The 10,323-nt window shown below is 36.8% G+C and overlaps 1 pseudogene; it reads right to left on the reverse strand.

Moving 5' to 3' along the window:
• Positions 1-413: 413 nt before the first annotated feature.
• LOC102955766 lies at positions 414-1,376 on the reverse strand (annotated as a pseudogene).
• Positions 1,377-10,323: the final 8,947 nt, after the last annotated feature.

The raw sequence follows: 10,323 nt of genomic DNA on the forward strand, positions 1-10,323 counted from the left end.
TAAAATTCCCATTTCCTGGGTATTTTCTTTCTCATTTTGAATGTTAGTAATAAGAATTATGATAAAAACACACAGTAAAAATAAAAATCCCAAAAAAGGAAGGGAGCAAAAGTCTAAGAAGGACGTATGAGAGGCTAGAGGAAGCCTGGCCATGGTAGGGGGCGTCTACATCCTCCCTTTTTGACACTTAGAGTGGGTACCTTGAAGCCCTGCAGGTAGGTCTGTGAGAGAAGGTTCCAGGATTAAGTGGGATCTGGGCTGAAGGCCAGAGGGTACACAGGCTGAGACAGAAGAAAGAGGCCCATTGTTCCTCTGGGCTCAGTTCAGCTTGGGGCCCAGTGAGAAAGGGCATCAGGCCTCAACCTATCCAGGTTCAGTCCCCACACGCCCATGACCTGGGGGGAAGGCAGTAGTCACAGACTCAGTTTGTGGGTTTTGACGCGCAGGAGCTGCTCACATAGCTGCAAGGAATGTGGCGGGGCAGAGCCCAGCTCCCTGTAGTTCTTCCTGACTTTGTTCACCCAGGTGGGCAGCCCTAAAGGTCATCCATCTCCTTGCCCTTCTCCACCTGAGGGACTAGGTCCTTAAGGGGAATTCTTGGACAAAGCATTCACTCAAAGGAGTAGATTTCCCAAAACCAGATTCTAAAATTCTACATGCTAGACTTGGTGGAGAATTTCTTCTCTCCTCAGGGCCTCAGGGACTGTCCACCTGATCTCAAGCTTGCCTGTGTTCTGCCTGCTAGAGGCCTTTTCAGTGAGGCGGAGAGTCACTGACCTTGGCCGTGTTGTCCTCGGACACTAGCACATCGCAACAGCCAGGTCCCAGGGCACAAGGTAGTTGCCCTCCAGGTACTTCGTGGCCTTGCAGACTTCTAGTGAGAACTTGAGGAAACAGTCCGTCAGGCAGATAATCCACCAGGCTCCCTTGGCCACATACTTAGGGCCTATAGACATAGTGCTCACCTTTCGCTTCCACCAATCGTTCCCAGAAGCAGTGCCCATTTGCCATGGCCAACCTGTTTGGTGGCTGAGAATGGAAGCTGGGAAGGCCTGGGCAGTGGCGTCATTGTTAATGCACTAAACGGTGACTTTGTTCCCTCGGCAATCGCCCAGTGTTAGGTCTCCAAACACCCCCTCCCCTGTGGTCTGCAGCAGCCCCCCTTCCTTCTTGCTCGGCACCCAGCTACAGGGGGAGAGCTCCTCCAGACCCGCCTCTGTGCACGCCGTGACCTCTGGCTTCGTGAGGCTAGTGCAGGGTTCATCTGCATGTGAGGTGTGGTCCCCAAAGCTCCATGAGCTTCTCAGACTGCACTTCCTCGTCGGTGCTGGGCGCGCTAGTGCGGTACATGACGCGGTGGTGCGCCATCTTGCCATCACGGGTCACGTGGTTTGCAGCCTACCCAGGGGAAGGCGGTGCTCTGCCGCCCTGGACCAGGCATGGAAGCGCCTCCAACCACTGGAGCCAGCTGATGCTTCAGTTCAGCCTGGGGCTCCACCTCTGCCAGGGATGCCTCGGGGTCAATCAGGGGGCAGGGCTGTCCCCCATGTATCATCAACCACCACCACGGAGGTGTAACAGAATTGAATTCATTATAGCTCTGGAGTCCTTACTGGTTAACCTGGACTGTGCCAAGGCCTGGCTGGGATTGCTCTCTTCCTGGCCCCAGTCCACTCTGTGGTGGCCTGTCTTTGGAAAGGAACCATGGTGTCATGGTTGCGTCTTAGGGCATGCGGAGATGAGGGTGGGGGTAGTGCTGGTCCCACCTTGGTGTCTATGATGCCCAGAGCAAAGAGAAAAATCTGCTGGAATAGATTTTGGAAGGGTAGGGAAGACGTTAATAAAATGTTGATTTCAAAAACAAAATTATATATTACATTCCTTTTACATACTTTTTGTTAGTCAAGTTTCAACTAGGGAAATATATACTTGAAGATGTATTTTATATATAACAAGAGATACCTATGATATATAACAAGAGACAAAATTGGGGTACAAAATGGAATTTCTTCAAATATTTTGAAGTAAAATATGAGGAAAACTTAATTTATTATAAATATTTGGAAAGATTACTAAGAGAATTTTGCACCTAGTCTTTAGATGACTTGAAAATGTAATTTGTGCCTTAAAGTTATGTGCTAATAATAATTCACCTTTAGGCAGGGAATTTGAGATAGAAGCTAATTCTTATAATAGAATTTTTGAAATGTCCTTTATTAAAAAATGGTCACTTTTAAAGAGACATTGAATGTTCACCTTCCCCCAAATTGTTGTAATTTTAACTGTGATGGTTTAAAATGTATTAACTGACTAACAAAGATTTATTAATTTATTCAGTAAAATTTTTCTGAGCATTTACTACAGACCAAGCCGAATGCTTGGTTAGGAGAATTAAAAAAGTGTACAAGAGATAACCCCTGTTTTCAGCAGGGTAACAGCAAATCCAAGAAGGCATATAGGTTCCCAGAAGATTTCATTCAAATATGATGAGTATTAAGTAGTTCAAAGAAAAGGTATGAGAAGCAGCAGGATATTTTGTTTTATTGGAATATCATTGTATCTATTTAAGGTGCACATTGTGAGGTTTGATATATGTATACGTTGTGAAATAATTACCACAGTCACGCTGATTAACACATTCATCATTTCACCCAGATACCTTCTGTGTGCGTATTGAGAACGTTAAAGATGTACTCTCTCTTAGCAGTAAAAACTGAAAGCTGGAATTCTTTGACCAACTTATTTTAAGTGGCCAACTTAGTCTTTGTTATATACTCTCTTCTGTAGGGAGATTTAAAAAAGTATTTTGTATCTAATTTGCAGTTGACCACAGAATAGTTTTACTACATCACCCCTGCCCCCAGAATTTTGTCAAAAAGAAAAGAGGGGGCATTTTGCCTGAATCAAGGCTGATGCGGTAAGTAGCTGTCTTCTTATAGGTCCCCCAAAGCCAAAGAAGTGAAAGATGATGAACTGGGATGAAAATTTCAGATAGGATATTGTCAGAAGAATTTCTCATTCATTTATATAGCTGCAAACACTGTTTTTTTTTTTTTTTCCCCAAGTCCTTTTTATCTGCCATTTAGCAAGAATTCAATTACTGAGCATGAGCTTACTGCCTCATAAATAACATCCTCTTAGCTTTCCAATCACACCATTCCAATTCTGTATTTTGTCAGCAAAAGTCCTGTTTTTAAAAATAATACTTCGGCCATCTGCTTACCCATATGTGCTACACATCACTGAATGTTAGATTCTCTGCAAATTTTATAGACGGTACCACAAACTTTGAATGTGTTTTCTCTCATAATTAGCATTTTACAACCACATTAAATTGATCACAGGTAAACTGTTTCATTTTGGTGTGTTATTTTGATTGTAATCAGACTACTTGCTGGAAAGTGATTTTGTAGGCAATATATTTTAGTTATAAAGAGTTTTCTTTCCTTTTTTATAGCAAATACATTATTTTAAAGGTCATACTTGTCAGACCTATAAACTAAATCCTAGACTTGCAATGTAAGGCATCCCTCCAAGGATCCATCAGTGTTTACACTGGGGTGAAAAATGTTATTTTAGCAGCTTCATCAATTTCAATGACTGATGATGTCATTCGCGATCTCTGCAGTTGGCCCCTCCCAAACGGAAGGGAAAACAGCTTGGTCAGGGATTCAGTTTCCGGTTTTCAGGTTCTCCTAAGTCATATATAGATATTTGTGACTGTTTCCTTTTCCTAAAACAACAAGATAAACTGCAAATAGATGTACAGTGGGATCTGAAGTTACCATAGTTCTTCAACTGAGAAACTGTCCTATTTATGGGTGAATTAGGGAAATTTTAAATCCGTTGGAAGGCTGCCAAACTTGGGCTTCCGTGTTTTTGCGACACAACCACAAGGCACAGACCCTTTCAAGTCCTGTTTTTTCAATACCCCATATTTCCATGGTGAAAATGTAAGCTGGGCGAAAATGTGAAATGTGAAATTACATGAAATGTACAACAAAATAGTTACAGTTCCCAATTTGTAACACACAGCTTGTTTCAGCTCTCATTCAGTTGTAATGAGTCAATTCCACTTTGTTTTATGATTTGACCCATGAATGTATGAGTGGCAGCTTCTGGTTACCAATTTGCAAGACTGTTTTCCTTCTTTCCAAAGCTTTGTTTCTTTCTTGCTTTCTTTTTTCCTGGGAGATTTATTTACGTTTTGTCTTTACCAAATTGGGAACTCCGCAACGTCTTTATCTCTTATTGGATTTCTTACCTGAAGCGATCTGGGACTTAAAATCCTGCCTCCTTGCCCAGTGCAGATAGGTAAGAAAAATTCCAAACGTCCCAGGTTTCATTACCAACCTTCATGGCACAACTTTGCTTTGGTGATAAGGGCCCAGGGTTTCTGCCTTTACTTTAAAGTTGTCCACTGTGAATTCCTTGTCATCATTCCTGGTCATTGATTAAATTCAAATGGTGTCTTCTTACCCTTCTCCCCATGTTTTTTCATGATTTCAATGGTTTTTACTGGGGTGGTTGTTTTCAGTTACTACAGTTCTTTGGTTTCTTTTGAAAACAAGGACTGAGTAACTGAGTAAAGCCAGTCTTTAGGTAATTTATTATAAGATGATAATTTACTCAATCTTGATGTCTTTTCATGAGTAAATTAATAAAAAGTTCTTATTATGTACAAGCTGTCCAAAATATGAAAAATATGAATTTTAAAGGACAGCCTAATGGAAAGATTTATGTAACTTTAGTTAAATTAGCTGCTGAGAATTCTTAACAGATTTAATCATAGCTAGATTGTAATAAAATTAAGGGCTCATATCCTGAATGTATTCTAGTGGTGCATATGGGGACACCTAAGACAACTTATTAAAATGAGATTTTTCTAAGTTCATGCATCTAGCTAATGACAATGAAAGGATTCTAATTCAGGACTTTTGACTTCCCTTTGTCATTCTTTTCAATGATACTAGCTTAAATATTGTTTGCTTGAATTTATCATACATGTGCTGTACCATACACTTTGCAAAAATTATCATCTTATTTAATCTTAAAAACAAAGTAGCAGCTGTGAAGCAGTAACTCTTTTCATCTTATTTTTAAGATAGGAAATTGAGTCTTGTAAAGGTTAATATTTGTCTTTCCTGAATTCATATCACAGGAGAGTAATATGAATATCATTTCTATCCATTGATAGATTCTCTAAAAGTGTTTGTATGTGTGCATGCATGTGTATGTGTGTGTGTGTGTGTGTGTGTGTGTGTGTGTGTTAAGGGCTATATTTACAGTCTGTCTTATTACATGCCCAAAGGCTCTTAAGAACCACCTAATTAAAAAGTCAGTTTGTGGTGATGAGGTTTAGGCTTACAAAAGAGTCTTAAGGAAGTCTGGGTTTATTCTAATTAAGTGAACTACCAGGGTGCTAAATGAAATTCTGTGCTTGGCAAACTTTCTTTGCTTTTGCATGGAGTTATATTTGTGGATGAAATATTCTAAGGATGAATGCTAAAAGCCCCTGTGACACCTAGACCCTCTCCAGAATTATTTTCTGAAAACACTCTGCAGTTTGCCAGCGGCTTTGCAACTTGGGAGTGCATTTTAATTGGCATCACAGAACTTTATGACTGAGGGATTTATTCCTCTCTCCACAAATGCTCCCCCCTCTTTTAGCCTATTAATTGAAATGTTTGAGTTAATATTACAGGCATTTCCCCTTATAGACTCTTTGGTGCCGTGATGCAATGAGATGTCCAGTTTTCCTCCAGAAAAAAAAAAAAAAAAAAAAAAAAAAAAGAAAAAAGAGTGGAAATCAGGCTTTACCAAAAAAATAAAAGTTTTGTTAATTTTTAAATTTCATTTTCCCCTTTCATTGTTTAGTTTTGATCTTTGGCCATTGTTGTTTTCTCAATGTGAGCCAATAAGGTTGAGAGAGAATTTACTTTGATATCTTGTCAATATGAGCTTATCAGTAAAATTTTCATTAAAAAAATCTTTTGTATTACAGTCCACTAGATTTGTCTCAATAGCTCAATTTGAGGCTTTCCGCTAATTTTGAGTAAGCAGGTCTGTTTAGTTCCCAAAAAGAGTAGCCCACATCGTCAGCGACATACCTGTATTTTTTTTCAAAGGCTAAGCATCTCTCCTAATGCTCCCTGGATTTATCTTTAATAAAGCACAAAATGTGAAGTCAAAATGTAGTGACTAAGAACCTGACCCAGGCTTTGAAGTAAAGATGGGTCTAAACTTGAATTTCAATTCTGCCTTTTTGGCTTAATGTCTTGGGACATTGTCCTCTTTACTGTAGTTCCTTCATCAGTAAGTTGAGGATAATAAAATTAAGAGTGAATGAAGAAATAGAAGTAAAAGAGCTTAGCACAGTGCTTGTCAGACACGCATCATGCAGTAAATTAACAGTAGTTAACTACTGAAATCAAATAACAGAATAAAAGAGTTAGTAATATTGTAAGCCATGAGCAGACACAGAATTAAGTTTAGAAGAATTGTCTCACTTGGAAAGATCTAAGAGAATCACAGGTTTGTTGTATCTTGGATCTGGCATTAGGCTATTAAACAGTAATTAAAGAAACTTGCAGGTGAAGAAAAAATTGAAAACTAACTGTAGTTAATTAGTTTCTTATGGATAACAATGCTCTTTTAAATCTTACAGAGCATAAGTTGTTTTGTGAATGCAAAATAATAAAGCACTATGTGGAATTCCTCTCATTTTGTGAGCTACTTGAACGCATGTTATTATATCATTTGATACATGAGAAAATTTGAAGACAAAACCAAAACCAAATCAAGGTGCTCCTTTTTGTGAACTAGTATAATAGATCAGAAGCAAAATAAAGTAAAACATGATTAATGGAAATGCTCTAGGCTTCTGGTGTTTTAGTTTAATTGTAGAACATCATGGTTCTTAAATGCAAGTTTAATTATAAAACTATGCTTCCCTCTGTGATTATATTATTTCTGATACTCCCACCAATTGTATTAATTGGATGAATCTAATTATTTGATAGAGTATGCCAGTTCTAAATATTATACAAGATTTTGGAGAGTGATAGACGCTGAATAAAAGGTAACCTAGGAAAATGCACCCTAGGATATTCTTTGAATGTTATATTCCATTTCTTCCTGATAAATATCTGATACAGGGAAAACCACATGACACAGAAAATATTACATCAAATGAAAAATACCCTGGCATTCAAAGTGTCTATCTCATTGATTTTGATTTATTAATGTAATTATTTAAAAATTATATCTGTAGGATTTACACGCATATATATGCACTTGTATGTATAGGTATATATTTGTATATACATATATATGAACAGTTATGTATATATATATACACACACAGAGAAATATAAATAATATATAATATTATATATAATATATAGGATATATATCATACAAATGATCAAAACTATACATTGCATCATAATTAATAACTGAGAAGAATGTCATCAACTTTATTAGGGCTAGTTAAAAATTTCTAATAAAACCCTGATTTAAAAAAAATAAAATCTCTATTATAATAATATGGCAAAAGACACTAAAAAGGCTTTTCAGTTTTATTTACATTTCCTACTGGTTCCTATCATCATGATGTAAATCAGAATGTATTTGTTACCTTTGGTTACATAACACATGTTATGTGTTAACAAAATATGAAGAGTATATTCTTCTGGAATCCTAACTCCTAAAGTATAATTATTTGGAATCCTAATCCAATACATGGGAGGTTTATAAGGACCTCCAAATCCAAGGTCCTGGATTCCAATCTTTTTTTTTTTTTAATTTTTTAGCCTTTATTTATTTTTGAGACAGAGAGAGACAGAGCATGAATGGGGGAGGGGCAGAGAGAGAGGTTAGACACAGAATCGGAAGCAGGCTCCAGGCTCTGAGCCATCAGCCCAGAGCCCCACGCGGGGCTCGAACTCACGGACCGCGAGATCGTGACCTGAGCCGAAGTCGGATGCTCAACCGACTGAGCCACCCAGGTGCCCCATGGATTCCAATCTTTATACACCTGATGCCACAGGGCTGTCAAACGCAATATGTAGCTTGTCAGCCTCTCAGACATCTCTTCGGGAAATGGCATATTCCCCAGGATAAAATCCGTCTCCAATGTTGGCCTCAACTTTTTTGGTTTTCTTTTCTTAGATCTAGCACTTATTTAGAAGCCATAATTAATCTTTGGTTTATTAGCTGCATGATATCTTTCTGTCTTATTAAAACATTTTATTCTTTGGAAGCAGGAATCAATTTTTTATTTTGCACAATTAAAATGACAATTTACCACACGGTTAACATATCATAAGCAGCATTCTAATTGATTTTTTAGCAAAACCATTGTGAGATAATTACTATAGTCCTTATTTTATCTACATAGAAGCCCAGGTGTAGGAAGTTTAAATAACTTGCTCACAATTGCATAGCTAGCGAGTGGTAAAGTCAAGATTTGAACCTGGAGCTCTTACACTAGAAATCAAATTTTAACCACTGCAGTATAAAATAACAGCATAGGGGTTTGCAACAGTATCTCTTGAATAAACTAATTTAGAATTTAATTTTGTGCTTTTATTCTTCCCATGTTGAAAATTTTTCTAAACTCTGTGTTTTTTGTGTATTAAATAAAGTGAGTTATATTTAGGTTCATGCACATCTTTGGCATTTATCTTGAACATGAGTCAAAATTATGCACTATTTTGTTGTTGGAGCAGAAATTTCGGGCTGCTTATTAATCCATAACTGTTATCTCTGAGTTCTTCTTCTTCTTCTTTTTTTTTAAGTGGGTTCCATGCCCAGCATGGAGCCCAACACGGGACTTGAACTCACGACCCTGAGAGCAAGATTTGAGCTGAATGAGCTTAACTGAGCCATGCAGGTGCGCCTCTCCAAGTTCTTTTCAGATTGAAATATTGATAATATTTGTTTTCTTAACATTTGGTACACTGCATACAAATTTTAATATAGTTTAAAAAACTCAAGTTTTCTGCTATTTGAGTTTTGGTTTTATAGAAATGTCATATGTATTTCTCATTTTCAAAAGACTTTGTTTCTGCAAAGCCATAAAATAATAATGTTTAAGGGCAGTATTTTTTCTTTCGGATACTTAGATGTCTAATGATTTATCATTTTTATTATTGTTGCCAATTAACATTTATTGAGTGTCCATGGGTTATATTAGGTTATAGTAAATATTTTCTTTTTTTAAATGTTTATTTATCTATTTTTGAGAGAGAGAGAGAGAGAGAGAGAGAGAGAGAGAAAGAGAGAGAGAGAGAGGGAGAGACAGAAAGAGAGCAAGCATGAGAGGGGCAGAGAGGCAGGGAGACAGAGAATCCTAATCAGGCTCTGTGCTATCAGCACAGAGCCCAACACAGTGCTCAAACTCACGAACTGTGAGACAATGACCTGAGCAGAAATCAAGAGTGGGACACTCAATACACTGAAACTCTCAGGCACCCCTATACTATACTAAATATTTTCTTGATGTGGAGGTGTATTCTTTTGCAGTTAATACTGTATGTGTATTCAAAACAAGGGAAAACAATGTATGAAGATACATAAGGTATTGGGCATTAACATATTTATTTCATCACACTAGCATATATGCATATACATAAGAAAACTATAATACTATTAAATAAATTTTATTTATATTTTTATAAATCACTGCAGGAGAAGACAAGTACCTATTTACTTATTTTTGATTCACCAAAGTATTTACTGGCTCACAGTATTCACCTAGACATCCAACTTCAACTTCAATTCCCAATGACTACAAGTCAAAGAAACAGAAATTTTGTGGTACATTCAAAGGACCTCTTTACTTTAAGGGTCGTAATTCGTTTTGGTTTTTATAACTATTTCTGTGCAATAGGTCTTAGGTAATATTAATAAAATGTTCATTTTATTTCTATTCTATATTTTTTGCTTTATACAATTTTCTGTATAAATTTGATTAAAATTATTATGGAAATTTTATAATGTCCCCTGATATCATATTATGTTTCTATGTTGTGTATATGTTCATTTTGTACAGTGGTAGTATAATCCATCAAATAGATGTATAAATAATTTGCCTATTTGCTATATTTTGAGATCTATCACAATATATCATATTTCTACATTTTAAAATACAAATGGTATAGAATGCATAATTTTATGCTCATTTATCTAGGATGAATTGTAATATAAATGATTACTGGATCAAAAGATTAAGACTGTTAAAGGTTATTGATAAGGAATAAAATTACTTTCTAAAATAGTATCAACTTGCAAATCAAAAACCAGCAATAGTTTTATTGC

Source organism: Panthera tigris, chromosome B3 (assembly GCF_018350195.1).
Source record: "Panthera tigris isolate Pti1 chromosome B3, P.tigris_Pti1_mat1.1, whole genome shotgun sequence".
Lineage (NCBI taxonomy): Eukaryota > Metazoa > Chordata > Mammalia > Carnivora > Felidae > Panthera > Panthera tigris.